We start from the raw sequence: 17436 nt of genomic DNA, 5'->3' as shown, positions 1-17436 counted from the left end.
GCAGTTGTTAAGGTCTGAAAGAAAAAACCTACCTTTAATGCACTTATAATATTATCTTTCATTCTTTTAAACCTCATTTCCTACTTCACAGGCCGCCAGACCCGCACTGAGAAGCTCGTGTAACATACATGAGAACACGACATATACCCGTCAGGTCATAATCGTGTACAGGACAGGAACGTTCTCGTCTCACTCTTGATAGTCCTAACTAGTAATTTAGCAACATACGTATTTCACTTATTCATTTTATTTATTTATTAATTACTCGATTCATTTATTTTTGCAGTATATGTGGTAATTTAAGTTGTTTAGAAGTTGCTTAGTGAAGGATTATTAAAATGCGGGAAATTCCGAGTTTTAACAAATTCGTCCTGGGATTTAAGTTAGTCATTTATTGGCCAGAATCTCGGACCAGAAACCCTACTTCCAATACAGCTTATCATTTTATTTTAAAGTCAAATTACAAATTATACAGTATATTGTATTTTTATTACTGCAGCTGTTATATTAATCATGATGATCCATACAACTTAAGAGGCCATCATACGAGAATATAATATTGTAATGAATCAATAAACCTGATGAATGCGGCAACACCCAATTAACCCCGTTAAATATACTACCATACGTAATGTACATAAAAAAGTTCACGTAAATGAGTGTAGGTAGCGAGGTGCGGCACAACTGATGATACATATAAAGGCAGAGGACTGGGAATGAGACACGTGCAGTCATGCAGTGTAACACCCACGTTCAACTGCACGTATACGAACACACAAACCGTCCAGACTGATGCTGGATTTTCAGGAGTTTTTTTTCTTAATATTTCTGGAAAATAAAGAGGCCACCTAAGAGAGTCCGAAAAAAGGCGAATTCCGGTGTATTCAAGTCCGGTGTATATAGAATAATGTGTGTTTTCGTCGACCTCCTCTGGCCTCAAACAAAGAGTCGGTCTCTGGAGGTGTGACGTAGTTTCTTATTCAACACAATATTTAAAAATTTTCGAGTTTAACTTCAAGTCTGTCCTTCATGTCATCACGTGGTTTATCTTTGGTTACTAAATACTGTACACTCATGGTTCAGGGGATAAGTAACACTGGTTAGTGATAAAACAAAGTTGGTACAACATCTATGTAACACTGGGATTCCTGAAGTTTCTTATCTACATTTGGGAGGAATCATCTATACAAAAACAGTTGATAGACATACAGTATGAAAAGGTGGATGGATGATCGGACACAAGACACATAAATGGCCCTGGTCACGGTTATACCCCTTTAGCCTAGAGGATGAGGGTAAGGTCAAGACCAAAACCATGAACTAACAGTACTGGGCTTGACCCACATGTCAGCACTTGAGAAGCCATCCATCGATATACGAGTACAAGTTCCTGGAAGCCGTCAACACTCGCTCCTCGCCTCACGCACACAACTAAACAACGATTGTTCAGGAGTTTTCTTTTTATATTATTTAACATATTTATTAAAGCACGACTCAGCGAGGAAATAAAATTCAAAAAAATAAATACAACGCCTTCGTCTCCCGCGATGAGTTTAAAGACACGCCCCGAACACCCCAGTGTACAGTGACATTAATACTCAGTATCACCAAGAGAAGCAACAACCAAGCAATTCAGCGCTGTACTATACAGCAAAAGCAGAAATATAAAGGCCTTGAACGCTGTAGTGTCCCGTTGGACATATCGCAGTGCAGACACCAATTATCACTAAATCACTCTGAAATGGCTTAATTAGTGCAACACGGGCAGCCGTAATGACGAAAGCAAGCGAGGCTCAGAGCCCAGGGGCCGACGAAACTCCGGCGTGCACAATAACAGTGTAATATTGTGCCAGAGTACCTACCATCCTGGCTAACACACCATGTCACACAGATACCAAGCAAGTGGTAGTAATTCTCAGACCTCTAGGCGCTGCCTTACCAACAGCATCAGCCTACTACCTACTTCACTCCCAGCTTCCCATTCATATTCTGACACTGGAGAACACAGATTACAACACTTGTTCCCTTTCTTTTGTAGGAACACAAAAAGCGGCTTCTCCACGTGCACATTTTAAGCTAACTTGTTATGTTGTTTACACTGCATTTTTTTTTCATCATAAGAGTAAATTACTATTCTATCACAAACAACTATAGTTTCTAATGATTTACACGTACACCTTGACCACCTGACTCCCTATAAAACAAACATCAACAAATCAATCAATAGATATTTATATACTGTACTTCAAGGGCTACACTAGAGTGAATTAATTTCACCGTAAAATACAACACGAGTTTTATCGTCGAGGAACCATAGTGAAGCGTCACCAGGCAGCATCCTCTGGGGCCTACGTGACCGCTACTGAACTACACATAACGCTCTTCGTTATTGATTACCCCAGCCCACCCCAAGCCTAACCTAACACACGGCGCTCAGTCAGGCCTTGATACAATAATTAACCATATCACTATATTCTCGGAAGCCGTTCCCGATTTTCTTGAAAAATATGGAAAGTTGGTCATAAAAATATCAACCTACCCATTGACGTCAGCCTCTGAGAGACAAACTTGTTGAGTAAATGAGCCAGCAAGGCGACATCTGCATGTATATTGTTTACAAGTAGCCCTCATGACGCCAGGATATAGAGTAATATAATCCTACACAGGGCGTGTGGCTGGCGGCTTCGACACCTCCCTCCTCCACCCCCTCACCGTCCCCCATCCCATCTTTCTCAGGCCTTTCTCACTTGTGTATATCCTGACCGACCGACCACTGAGGGAGGTATTATAGAGTCAGCCAGCGGTCGTGCGTAAGCCAGTAGCCGCTAACCGCCCCCTCCCCCCATGCAGCCGATAACTTATAATCATCACGCTGTGGCCTCCGGTTAATATTATCACCATATGAAAGGGATCTTCTTAACCTTTATTTCAGGTATCACGAGAGCTTCTGGGTAATATAAACAAGAGAGAGAGAGAGAGAAAGAACTATATACGAAAGGGAGAGACAAGGCAGGACGAATGGACCACTGCAGAGTTTAAGTTCGCGCCAAATACGCCATATTTATTGTTGGAGTGAGCTCTTTTGTTCTCGGTACGACCGGCGCGCGCCACACCAACACAAAACCGTTTTATGAGACGCTACGAAGATTATTATCCCATGATTTATAGAGACCACACTAGACATGGGCGCAGCAAACATATATTATCCTCGCGTTAATGAAGGAATTTTATTAATTTCATGACACGAAAAAAAAATGGAATCTGACCTCCGTAAAAGTATTTAAGCAATAAGCATATTTATGTACAGCTCTGAGGACGGCAGCAACCTGGAGGTGTGTGTTGGCCTCCCAGAAATGAGAACCTGGAACACCGACGGGCGATCACCCCTCACTTACCTACCACTTCCACCAACCTACCATCTCCATCCACACTACTACTACTACTACTACTACCTATACTACCTCCACCCCACCAACCTACTACTTCCACTCTACCTACCTACTACCTTCACTCCACCTCCCATCACCATTCACATTACTAGTACCCCCACCCTCCACCTTACCTGAACTACCATCTTAATATACTATAGGTCTGTCTGTCTGTCTGTCTGTGTGTTGCAAGTCTACGGACTTGGCGCACCCTCATTCGCTGTACGCTGTCACGAGCGTTCAAACTTTCACAAGGGCATGAAGGGCCCGCGATCACTTGTATATCACCTATACCCAACCTAAAAAAAAAATAAAAAATCTACCTTCACACTCCACTTACCATCTATGGCCCCCACAACATATCTACCAGGCTACCACCCCCTCCCCCCCTAACCACTACCACCACCCTCCTGCTCCTACTTACCATCTATTTCTCAACCTACCAGTAATATACGAGTACATCCTATGACCTTTTAACAACCTACCAGCCACCCTCACTTACCACTCCCACCCTCCTTAACTATAAAATAATCACACAACAGAAAATTATCTCTACAATTACAAAAAGTTTTCAAGACACACAAACAGTACAGCACCTTCTCGAATAACTTGTCATCAAAACAATATCATCTTGGACTGTGTTAATCAACCTCACGCTAGTCATATACAATACCAGCCACACCAAGTCCCCAGTAAATACATTTCTTTCTCTCTTCGCTGTTATGTCTACATTGAGTCACTGAGCAGAGTAAACTACATCGGCGGCAGAAAATAAAATGTAATTCTTCAAGACTCACGCCCAGTACTCTCAAGGAAGAACCTATACAAAGACAAGTGTCACATCAGAACTTACACTCGTTCACTCAGTCTACAGAAAGTTGTCCAGTGGAATCCAAATCGAAAACGGAGGATCGGTTGGAAAAACGGACCAACAGCATCGGTGCTCTATCCCCCATGATTTTCCGTGAGGAGGATATGAAATGCGCAAGTCTCCTCTAGGGAAAGAAAGAAAAAAAAAACGGTGATTATAACTTATCTTTGTGACGGGGAAAAATATAGCCATTAGGAAGCATTGTTTTTCCAGACCAGAAATAATTCCCCACTGATGTGCTAATTTTTCACCATCTAGACTGTAAACACGCGTAGGCCTAAGTCAGACTTAATGCCTAAAACATATGATTACATCCACCCCCCCCCCCTGTAGTCTACCCTTCCTCTCTCTCCCCTGTAGCATATCCTTCCTCTCCCTCCCTCTCCCTCGTTCCCAGAAGACTCCCTCCCTTCATGTACCTCTTTCACCTTCCCTGTTCCCTGAAGACCTCCCTCTCCTGTACCTCTACTTCTCCCCAATTTCTGTAGCCTCCTGCCCTTCATTCCCCTGATGCCTGTCCACCCCCCCGCCCTTCTTTTCCCACCTCCTCCCTGTATCTCCCCACCATGCGACTCCACTGCTCCTATAGCCCCTTCACCTCCTATAATTTCCTTCCTTCCCTCTATTCTCCCCCTTACGACAACAAATCATTTAATTCTCTCTCTATCAGGTTTACTAGACCCCCCTCCCTACCTCCTCATCCCACATCTAACATCCTCCTTCACTTGTCCTCTCACCCTGAACTTCACTCCCCCTTCCCTCACTCACTCGCTCTCCCTCCTCCCTTCTCTCTCTTCCTCAACCACATTACAACATCCTTTCTGTCTCTGCCTAATCTTGTTTTAAATCTCCAATTTTTTCTTCTCCTCCTTCCTCCAATTTTAAACTCGTTTCTCAGTTATCCTCCTCAAAGACGCCACCACCACACCTCCCTGGTCACTGCATCCCCCTTCTTCCCTCCGTCCCTTACTCCCTCCCACCTGCTGGAACACCACGACCCGCAGTAACCCCTCAAACTCTTACTCCCCCCCCTCCCTCCCTAATTTGTCGTGTCTCCTTTCCACTTCCTCCCTCCGAGCCTCCCTACTTTCTCACCAGAGGGAGGGAGGGAGGGAGGGAGGGAGGGAGGGAGGGACCTTCTCACCTGCAGCTTAGCTCAGGTGTAACGCGTAATTTTCACCGAGTCCTTCTCCCTCTCCACCCCCTCCAAGTTATCCCAGGGAGGTCCTCAAGCGTCATACTCAACTCGCTAGTGACTCGTCTGAACCTGTTTACATTTACGTATTATAAACAAACGACTGGCTACACTGTGAGTCCTCCTGTACCGAAGGTCCTAAAAGAGGTCCTAATTATGTTTGTTTGTTTTTTTAGTGAGGAACTTAGCGAGCACATTATGCCGTATAAAATAACAGGAACACTATACACCAGAAATCATTTCCCGCCAGATTCTGTCTTCTATATGCTTCCTTTTTCACTCCGGGGTTTACCTGCACCAAGTTTCTTTGAAATTCACTCAAGAGAGATTAACTTGAGAGTGGACGAACGCACAAGGTGATCACACAATACCCTACTCTTGGTTCTGTATAAAAGTAATAATAAAAAGTTCCGTAAAATCGATAATCGAAAAACAAACTTCCTCGTGTGCAGAGGGACCATTGATCACTATATGCCCTTCTCGAATAGAGCAAGCCGGTGTTGAAAGCAGAGGATACAGGAGCGTGCAGGCGAGGGCCGCTCACTGTTTGGACCATAATATAACAATGACATCGATGTCATTAAGGCCAATAAAAACTTCATGACACATTCCCTACCGTACTCGTGTGTTCCTCAAACAACTATGGTCAACACCAAGCAGGATAACGGCGTCAACAATGGTTCAGGACCCAACAATGGACACAGCGACCCGTCATTGCAAAAAGTTCATTTAACGGAGAGACTAGCGTGAGGAGTGACGTGTCTGAGTCCGCCCAATGTGATGATCACCTTGTAGGTCTGCGTATAGGTCTGTTTCAGTGATGTTTACTTTTAGCGGAAAGGCGTCGAAGGTGGGCGTGAGTATGGTGCTAGTGGGAGAACGACACTGCCACTTGGCTATCGCGGGACTCCAGCACCACGCTGCCGCAACCACCACCCCGACACAAGGAATATTATGCTTTGTACACACGACATCCGGTGTTTGGCTAGGTGGGCGAGGGGGACCAGTGGGTACCTTTGCTAATTTCCCGACATGGCAACTTTCTCCTGCCTGGTACCTCAACACTCGCTGCTCACATCAACGAGGGTGCTACTATCGTATGCAGTCCAAGTGTCCATTAACTGGAAGAGATTGTTGATAATCCTACCCACCATGGTTACAGATGATGGTTATTAATACCTGACCTGAAATGAGGTTAGGTTAGGTGAAATTATTTGTAACATGATGTAAAATTATGTAAAATATGTGACATTGTATATCATTAAAGCATGCGAAGTAAAATTGTAGCATGTAATATTCAAAGTGTACATTGTTTACTCAATAAATTGTTTATCGCTTAATTTGATTTATTTATATCATAAAAACAGACCGCACGTTGTAGTGTAAACATCACGGTAGACCGCATACTGTAGTGGCACCTCAATCTGTTACCAAATACTCCAATTGAGTCAGAGTATTTCCAGAGAAGTAATTTATGGCCGCCATTAATTGGCATATTTAATGAAAGCTTCCACGACATTTAATTGTCAAAAATGTGAATGCGAACAACACAAGTCACTTAACATTATACAGGTGACAACGTGGTTTCTTGCCGAAGCCACACTGGGAAAATGTACGGCAGAGAATGACGGTACTTCAAGGGAATATAGGCCCCCTCGCCTGGCTTATAAGCTTAACAGGCTACTCCAACTTCCAAGGTTCCCAACAACTTCCTAGGGTAAGTACAAGACACCTAACACTTCCCCAACACCACCACCGCCCACCTATAACATGAGGGACGTGGCTGTAAGGTAACGCCCATTCCTCAACCGATCAACATGTAACTTATCCCACCTAATTCACCGAGGCTGCACTTGCCAAATTCACTTGTACCTGAACCCACGCCCGTCTAACTCAACTCACCAACACCCTCCACCTTCATTATCAGCCTGTGTCCTGTGGTCTGGGCAAACACGCACCTGGTTAACTCAACTAACTCACTATCAATGTGATAAAGTTACTCTCAAAACATCCCGCACGCAGTACAGTAACAGCTCACTACTGTGTGCATTAAAGGCCAGAAACCTTAGAGGCGGCGGTAAGCTTCTCAACCACCACACGGGCAATAGGACCAACAGTCAAGTCATCAAACAGCCTCAAGCCCACACCGGCCACTCGCCCGATGATGGTCACAACCCCTGCCAGACCAAGCCGGCTGCCTGCCACAGTCGTCGCCGCACACAAGTCATCAACAGTTGCCCACGTCACCAACCTCCTCACCACGTACCTCTTCCTAAGTTTCACTACAGAGTAATATTCCCACGCCAAGGAAACTGTACAAACTCAAAATATAACATTTGTACCGTCACGTGGTATACACACGAGAAAATATTTATGATGTTATGCCTGGACGCGATATATGCCAACAAAATAAAAAGTCGTGTGTGTGCAACAATCGCCTGGCTTTATCCAACGCTGCCACATCTGCGCGCGCCCACTACAACAACAGCCAACGTGGCCCCGTTGAGGTACAATCTAATTTGATGTGATTTCTGGCCGATTCGATTTGGGAAGCCCCTACGTCGGCCTGGTCGTGGCTCATCACTGCCAGCTGATCTGACAACAGAAAGGGCGTTTGTCTGTGACGGTGGGTGGCATAATGGAGTCCGGGGCCCGGTAATAAAGCGGAAGTAGAGGTGACGCCTTCCTACACAACGCCCAGGATTAGCCAGCATAACATATTACCTCAATACACCACGAATAGACACAAGCCTTGAGAACAAGTAGATGGTGAAAAACTGGTGAGGCACTGAGAGAGGGGGAGTAGATCGGGGACAGGAGGGGAAGGTTAGTGCAGGAATAATGAGCTTTTGGAGGGGGAGGGCGAGCAGGACCAGAGAACGCCATTATACGCCAGGATATTGTAAAATAACCAGGAAAATGAGACTAGAAGAATGAAGGAAAAGAAAGAGGAATGGAGGTAAGGAAGGAGATGGGTTTACCTAGCACAATATGATGCACCTGTACTCATCCCCCACAATGCACAAACACGGTGATGAATATGTGGATATGTTAGATGGAAAAATAAACGGAAGAAACTTGGGAAGGGCAATAACTGAAGAAACGAAAAAAACGAGAACAAAGAACAGAGGAAGAATATTTCGAAAGCATGGATGAGTGAAGATGAGATAAAAGAGAAAGCTAAAAATAGGTGAAGAGGAGAATGAAGGTCCAGGAAAAAGGCGAAAGATGAAAGCAAAGGTAAAGAATAAAAGGGATCACGGAAAAGTGTTGTACAAAAAAGCAAAGGCAATTCATGAGAGAAATTAAAGCAGGAACAAGTGAGAAGGGTTCGCGTGGGTGAGTGGAGGTGGCGCACCAAGCCAGGGCCACCACCACAACAATGGTGCAGCCCCTCACCTCAGGAGGGAGTGGGAGGTTGAGCGGGCAGGTGGTGGAGCGCGAGATGAGGTAGCAGGAGATGCCCAGGAACATAATACAGAATGATACCCCATACAGGCACCAGGGGTGGTAAAAACCATTATAAAAAAATATAATAATAATAATAATAATAATAATAAGTGATAATGCTTTTAGTCTATGTTCGTTTTAGTAAATATAAAGTAAAGGTAGGTTAAAATTTGATTGAATTATGTTCCAAGTAACTTGTACCATTATAATTTTCATTGCAAAAAATACAAGAATTCCTAATTTTGTTTTGTATTTTCCCAATGAATTATAATTTATTTAAAGGACTTACTGTACGATTTGTACATCTGTAGTTTGATAATTTACCCTTCTTAAAATAAATTGTCATGCAACATATAAATTATTTACACACTGTAGTTGAAAATTCTTATTAATGATATTACAAGATTGAGAACAGTTTATAAACGATAACTATTACATGTTAAAAGAAAGGCGACAGACCGCACATAATGAGAATATATACAGTAATACTACATTATCAACAAGGTCTAGAACAATGGTAGTTGTGAAAAACAGCAGTAAGAGTTGAACACTGGTAGCAGTACTAAAATACACTATACTTGGGAATTAATTTTTCGTCTGGGTACATGACTTCAAGATGTAGTTAACCATATTGTGGAGTAGGTAGGTTGTATCCATATGATTGGTCACGGCTTCAAATTTATCTTTAAAACTTAATAGAGACAGTCCTTTTAATATCAGTCGTGATGGAAATCTACTATAAATCATTAAAACCACCTGGAAATAATAAAAAAAAATATTAAAACCAATGAAAAGGGCAGAGATTACAAAGAAAAGAAGAAACAACAACAGTGTTTTTTTAAGCCTTGGTTTAAATCAGCCAACCTGTACATGCACCAGTGAGTCTTGGTCCATCACTGCGCCACAGGATGGACGCAGAGACAAAACATCACAAATATTTAATGCCTTCGGGTCGCCTGGATGACACCTATTTTATTAATTAATATCAAATGACTCAGTTATATTAATCCTAAGCTCAGGATTGTTTGGATCTAGTGAGGAAATATACAAAGCATCTGGAGGGTAGAAAACCTTCCACGTTGGTGCATGTTTTATGGCGGTGTGTTAATTAATCTAGGCGGAGGTAAGAAGGATCAGCGGTGGTCGAGGCTTCAGTGACGTTATAACAGTAACTCGGTCGTTCGCTCACCACATCCGGAAGAAATCGATTAAAAGCAACACCACAGCCTTACGTAAATACCCGTACTTACAGATTAAATACGTCCATGTGCATTTAATAAGAGGGAATAAAGTCAATGAGTCACGCATGAACCCTTTAACCCTGGAGGATCCACACTCCCCCCCCCCCAGGCAACTGAACTGACTCATCGTACAGTACAACCATTACTCACCTGACTGGCAACACATACCTATCTCCACCAGATCCTTCCAGAGTTGTGTGCATTATTTACCACCTACTCGCTACACACTTTTACAAACTATTCATCCTACACATACCAGTTCGTCAGAGTATTATTCAAGAAGTCTTTTTTAAGGGAGACTCTTCAGGAGGGAAGTAGCTGGCAAAAGACTCTGCCATGAATAACTCTTACAGCTAAAAACAACATACACATAGAGAGAGACCTTACGCATATGGAGAGAGAGAGAGAGAGAGAGAGAGAGAGAGAGAGAGACCTTAGGCTGTTGAGGCTCAGTAACACACCATAACACTAACAACAGCAGCAGTAGTCCGGTAAAACACGAGACACGGGAAGGGTGTGACAATAACAGACACCAACAGGTAGTGACAGCTAACGAAAGCAGGTGATGAGAGAGAGAGAGAGAGAGAGAGAGAGAGAGGAGGGGGGGGGGGTCAAGAGAGATGGGTGAGTGGGAACTGAAGAAAACGTAACCGGTGAATGAAAACTGAAATGGAGAGAGGGAGAGATGACTAAGGGGAGGAAGAGACAAAGAACACGATGAATGGTGGAAAGAGTGAGGGGATGGAGGTAAGGAATTGAATAGGGGGGAGGGGGTGAGGGAAGGAACAGGAAATGTGTGAGAGGAGGAAGGGGAAATGACTGAAGGGGAGGGGAGGAGATGAGTGAGGGGAGAAAGGCGAGAAGATGAAAGGCGGGGAGGTGGGTGAGGGGAGCAGGAGACACAGTAGACGATGAATGGGGGTAAATGAGGGAAGACGGGGGCGTTGACTGATAGATGATGAATATGGGGACTAAGAAGAAGGAGAAAGGAAGGAGAAAAGAAGAGCAAAGAGGGTGAATATGAGAGAGAGAGAGAGAGAGGAGACAAATTGGTCAATAAATGAATGGGAGGTGAACGAGAGGGTGAGAGACGTCTGTAGGGGGGAGAGGGGGGTAAAGGAGGGAGAGGAGAGGAGTTAACAGGGTGCTGATAGAAGGTAGTGTGAACAGAACCTGGAGCAGTGGTTGTGAAGGACTCGGTAGCCAGTACACCACCTTCAAATACTACTACTGCTACTACTACTACTACTACTACTACTAATAGCTTTGTACATTCTCCCCTCCCCCTCTTAGCTGACTGACTCACTTTAAACTACAAAACTAATAGATGAAGTCCCAAGCTGCAGCACCGAGTCTACCGTAATGTGTGTGTGTGTGTGTGTGTGTGTGTGTGTGTGTGTGTGTCCTCGTGAACATTTTGAGGAGAATTCATATCCAATGTTTCACGAGGGCAGTGGACATCATACCGAGCGAGGACGAGGGAAATAACATCATCAACAACCCGTGGTAATGCACGAGACCTGTCCTGCCGCGAGACTTGCGAGGCCAGGAAACTCGAGCGACAACGAAACCCACAGCCTACCAGACCCACAAAAAAGCTATAGCGAGACCAGCTAGACCACGAGAATCACAAAGCAAACAAAACTAAACACACACACACACACGAGCGCACGAGATCAGTTCCACCACGAGAACTAAAAAATAAATAAAATAAAAAATTCATTGGTAGCACCCCCCTCCCCCCCCCTCGAGGACAGGAAACCCACCCGATGAACCGGAACTCAAAAGAGAGAGAAGAAAAAAAACACGAACTGCGAGATCAGTGAGAGCCACGAGGACGGGAGGAGCCAGCCCAGCCCAGCCAGTCTTTACGAGCTCTCGGATGGACCAAATGGCTTCTGCTTGACGGTCCTCTTTTTTGTCATTAAACTTTTATAATTGGATGAGTGAGAGACTGAACAGTAGCGTATTTTGTGATTGAACGGGAAGGGTGGGTGGGTGGGTGGGTGGGTGGGTGGCCGTGGGTTAGTGGGTGGGTGGGTGGCCGTGGGTAGGTGGGTGAGGGTGTGGGTTTATACAGTATACTCTGCCCGATTTGGTGGTGAGATGGATACCACCCCAACCCAACCCAACCCAACTCAAACCCAATCCACTATTACCCACAGGAAGCCAAACTATCGAACGCTAAAAATACTTCCCGTCGTAGCAGGAGACGTATAAGAAACGCACTCGGGTAACAGACAAACTTTTAAGCTACGGCAAAAAAATAAAAATAAATAAATAAACTCCAGGATAACATTACTTTACTACACCAGGACTAACTCGACCGTGCACAAATGCCTTTCCTCTAATCCCCAAGTTAAACGGAGACAAAGTTAATGTGTTGTACTTATGAATCTTGACCCCCAGCTCATATAAACGTTACTACTGCACTCTTGCGGTGTAGGTATATACAGAAGCGTCTCCTCTGTGCTATAGGAATATACCATAGAAGGATACTCGGCCCAGCTGATGCTGTACACTAGGGCACTACAGTCATTTATAATATTTCTGGATGTATTTTCCTTCGGGATTTTTACCCTTTGTAGTTTTACTGGCGGATAATTTTTTTTCACTGGAGGAATATTTTGTTTAGGTACGACAGTCACCCCCCCCCCCCTCTCAATTTCTCTCTACACACCGCTGAGAGAGAGAGAGAGAGAGAGAGAGAGAGAGAGAGAGAGAGAGAGAGAGAGAGAGAGAGAGAGAGAGAGAGAGAGAGAGAGAGACTATTCCCGAGCACTTTGGGCATTATACAACCTGAAGTTATTACGAAAATTAGTTCAGGCAGGACAAGGGCACGTCGGCGTAATTTCATGGTTACCCGGAGTGTGACTGCAGCCATGACACAGAGGCGCCAGCTGTTAATGAACCATAACAAGGTAGTATAACATAACGACACAGGAGCCGAAGAGCGTTTTAAGGTTGAACAATTATATGGCGGTGTATTTTATGTTTGAGGGGAGACATTACTAAGTATTTTATGGTTGAACAATGACAAGACGGACTAGTTTATGGTGATGATGGGTATGACCACCAAGTTTATGACTCGTCAGTGATATTTTGGCTTTATTTTATAACTGAGCGTGCACAAAGGGCAACCTAATGACTGAAAACTGATATACGCCACGTTTAGACATCCGGAAATGAATAAAGACGTGGGGAAGATGTAAGAGAGGTTAGTCGAGATGAAAACGGGATCACGCCAGGTCACGGTGAAAACCACGTCTATTTATAGTAACATTCGGCAAGGCGTAACGTCTGGAACAGCATCCTGCTTGATGTTATAGAGGACTGTGACTCAGCCATACGTGGTGGTGCTGTTTCACCCCGGACGGTGTAGTGCAGCAGTACATCACAGCCACACAGGCGCTGGTGTCACTGCTCACCATCAGTCACCGGACACACACTCGCAGGCTCGGACAAGCAATATATACTTACAGCTGTGAGAGACCGTGTACTGTCACACTTATAACACCTGTGCAGCTGGACCCGGTCCGTAAGAGCCATCAGAGCTTGTACTTGGGTCAAACTAGTCCCCCCCCCCCCCTTAATGATGACCTTCCCTTCTTCGTCACTTATTTCGGTTAAGCTGTTATTATTTATGGACTTTATACTGGATCACACCAGCAAACAATGACACAATCACTATCTTTAGTGATACACAAAGAGGTGTGGCACACTCACCGCTCCGAGATGTGTAAACCAAAACTAATCACCCGATACCTTCCACTCAACAAGGTACATATACTTCTGGCCTGACCACCCATGATCGTGATGCCCTCCACATTCATATTCGCGTCCAACTGTTTTGTTTTTTAGCCCAAATTTGAAAGATAAGAAAGTCTCAATTATCTAATTTATATCTTAAATTCCTAGCCATATCAATTCTTGGAGTCTGGCCCAATTGCCCCCGTTGATCACCAGCCGTGGAGGGAACTGTCATCCTTAGTTTGCACCGCTACAGTCTGCTACATCTACCGCCTACTGTGACACTTGTAATATGTATCACTAAAATCCATTTCATGTGTTATCAAAAATGCTCTTATAACCCACTAAAAGTACCATCAATCACACCATTATAACTTACTCCATGTACCGTATCATTAAACACGACTAAAAAGACCCTTTCCTTTTATACTTACAACTACTGTATCCGGTACTACTGTTCATAACACAGCAACAGCCCGTCACGCCCTTGTACTGCAGCGTGGGGTGATGCAAACAATAACATATGAACTAGTCACTGGAGGGGCGGAATAAATATCATGGCGCCCTCCAGTGGCCCATTTTGTAACTCGGACTGACACGTTCATCACAGGGTATAGGTTGCTGGTACACCGAGGTATAAATCTATCAATTAAATGTTATTCTTATGCTGTTAAGAGTTAATATTGAGGTTATTATTGACGGTACGAATCAACAGCCCGGAAAAAGTTGTGTCAGTGTTTCAGGTGATGTGAAAACAGATATGTAACAGGTGTGTAGTTGAGACTGGTGATCTGGTGTGTGACAGGTGTGTGACCTATACCTGGTCACTTTCACAAAGACACACGACAAGAAAGTTTTACAAGTCACGAGTTTGAGTTAAATATCACACCTACACACAACCAATGACGGGGAGCATCTGCATGACTGTTATTGGTGGACAACAATCACAGTCGTGTGGTGGCTGTGACTGGCTAATTCACGCCTGGCAGCACTCTCAGTCTTACGAGACTGTCGACACCACAAGGTGAACATTCTGGAAATTCTATCCATGAGGAAATTAATAGCAAAACATTTCTAGCAATATCCTTTAGTGTATATATATATATATATATATATATATATATATATATATATATATATATATATATATATATATATATATATATATATATATATATATATATATATAATTCACTGTAGGTGCGCGTGATCCAGGTATATGCTGATAAATCACAAGGAAAAAGAAAACATGTTCTAAGTGTAATTCACATCTTCAGCACACACACACACACACATATATATATATATATATATATATATATATATATATATATATATATATATATATATATATATATATATATATATATATATATATATATATATATATATGTATATATATATATTTTTTTTCCCATAATTATTTCTTATCTATTAAATACTTATTGCTTTCATGATCATTAACAATTTCCAGAAATAAAACAGGGGGGGGGGATAGATGTCCAGTTGTTGCGACTTGTTTGAAATAGTGGACCACTACTTCCTACACACTGGCCAGATGTCTACTTTACCCTAGCCTAACCTAAACTACCCTATCACCTCACATATCCTAACTTCACTCAGCTTATCACCTAATCTAGTTTTCTTAGTCAGATATTACGCTGATCAAAAATTTCATTCTTAACGATAAGCAACTCCTCCTGTCCCTCACCTCCTCCTCCCCCCTCCTCCTACCCTTCCTCCCTCTTCCTCCCCTTCCCCCTAACCTCCTCTATATAAGATCCATTAACCAACGTATTTACGGCTTATGAGAAATGAGCACGTATTTTCCGGCTGAGCAGGGATATGGCGGCGCACTTTATGGTTGAACAAAGATAAATCGACGCTTTTATGGATTACCGCTAACATGTTTGGCCCACCATCAATGTGTGAACTTAACACCGCACATAACCCGGGTATTAAAGGGAATAAATGGCTGATTGGTACAGGTTTTATATTGCTAGCAACCCCGGACCATCGAGACCCAGGGGTTCGAACCCACTTTTTAAAACCTACATAAAATATACCATGAAAGATATTAGGACCATTAACACTTACTGTTCACTAAGGCGCTATGATAATATTTCTCTTAGTTTACCGTCAAAATAATCCCTAATTTACATATACGTACAGCAGTTTTCCCTCAGATATACCTAATTCCCATATCCTGTACACATGTTGTTGTTTTTTTCCTCTGCTCAAAATCGGCTTATACCGGATAAGGTTTTGCATCCCCCGGAAAAAAAATGAAAACCCGGATTTCCGGAAAGAGTGAGGGAGGGTAGGAGCTTCGGTGAAGAGAGAGACGCCGCCGCCGCCACATACACATAGATGATAAGGACACTCACCACGTCCCTCCACCACCACCTCCACACGCCCAAGCATCATACCTGGAAAGAAAGACACGTATAACTGCAATGACTTTAAAAAATAATACCTTGAGACAGAGTTTATATTTCCAAAGCAAACACCGGCCACGAAAAATATAATAACGGTGAATTTACTTAACAGAACAAGATATATAACGTCAAGAAAAAATCTCTCTCTCTCTCTCTCTCTTTCTCTCCCACACAGACAAGTTCAACACATCAACGGTAAAGTGTTAACGAGCTAAACTGGTTGACCTAATATACATCACCTGAGCTCTGAAGTACAAAATCAACACCCATCATTGTGAAAACATTATGAGCGCTGTATCTATAAATATTAAACAACACTCAACAACTCTTCTTCCTCCTCCTCCTCATCATCATCATCATCATCATCATCATCATCGACACCTGACACACTGCAGGGTCGTGAGCGCACCGTGAAACATAACATCACAAGAGGAACAGTCCCACACTCCCTCCTCAACACAGACTCCAATATGATCCATAAAACACCACATTTTATCCCGAGTCGAAGGTCTATTGGTTGAAAAATGTATCGTGTTTTTTTTTCTCACCCCTAACACCATACTACCACCTAATCAAACACCACACCGCTACCACAACAACCCACAAGCCATCAACATTACCACAGCAATCACCACTCATCACCATAGCAACTACCACCACTACTACAACAGCAACCATCACTCATCATCCACAACACTATCACCATCATCTACTATCATTACCAAAGCAACCACCACCCATCACTACCACAGTAACTCTCAATAATATTCACCACCACCCATCACCGTCACTACTACAACAACCACCATCCATCACCAATCGCTATCCAACTCCAACGCAACAACCATTAACATATATTAACCACCACAACTACTGTACTACCCATCACCATCACTACTACACCATCACCATCATCCCACACCCATCAACATCACAACAACTATCGTCTGTCATCAACACTGTAACCACTAACCCCTACCACAAACCACCCATCACCACCACTACCACAATCACCGCCACTACCATAACAACGCCATCACCACCACTACCATACCTATCACAA

This window comes from Homarus americanus, unplaced genomic scaffold, assembly GCF_018991925.1.
Source record: "Homarus americanus isolate GMGI-L3 unplaced genomic scaffold, GMGI_Hamer_2.0 scaffold57980, whole genome shotgun sequence".
NCBI classification, from domain to species: Eukaryota; Metazoa; Arthropoda; class Malacostraca; order Decapoda; family Nephropidae; genus Homarus; species Homarus americanus.
This window is presented reverse-complemented; position numbering follows the sequence as displayed.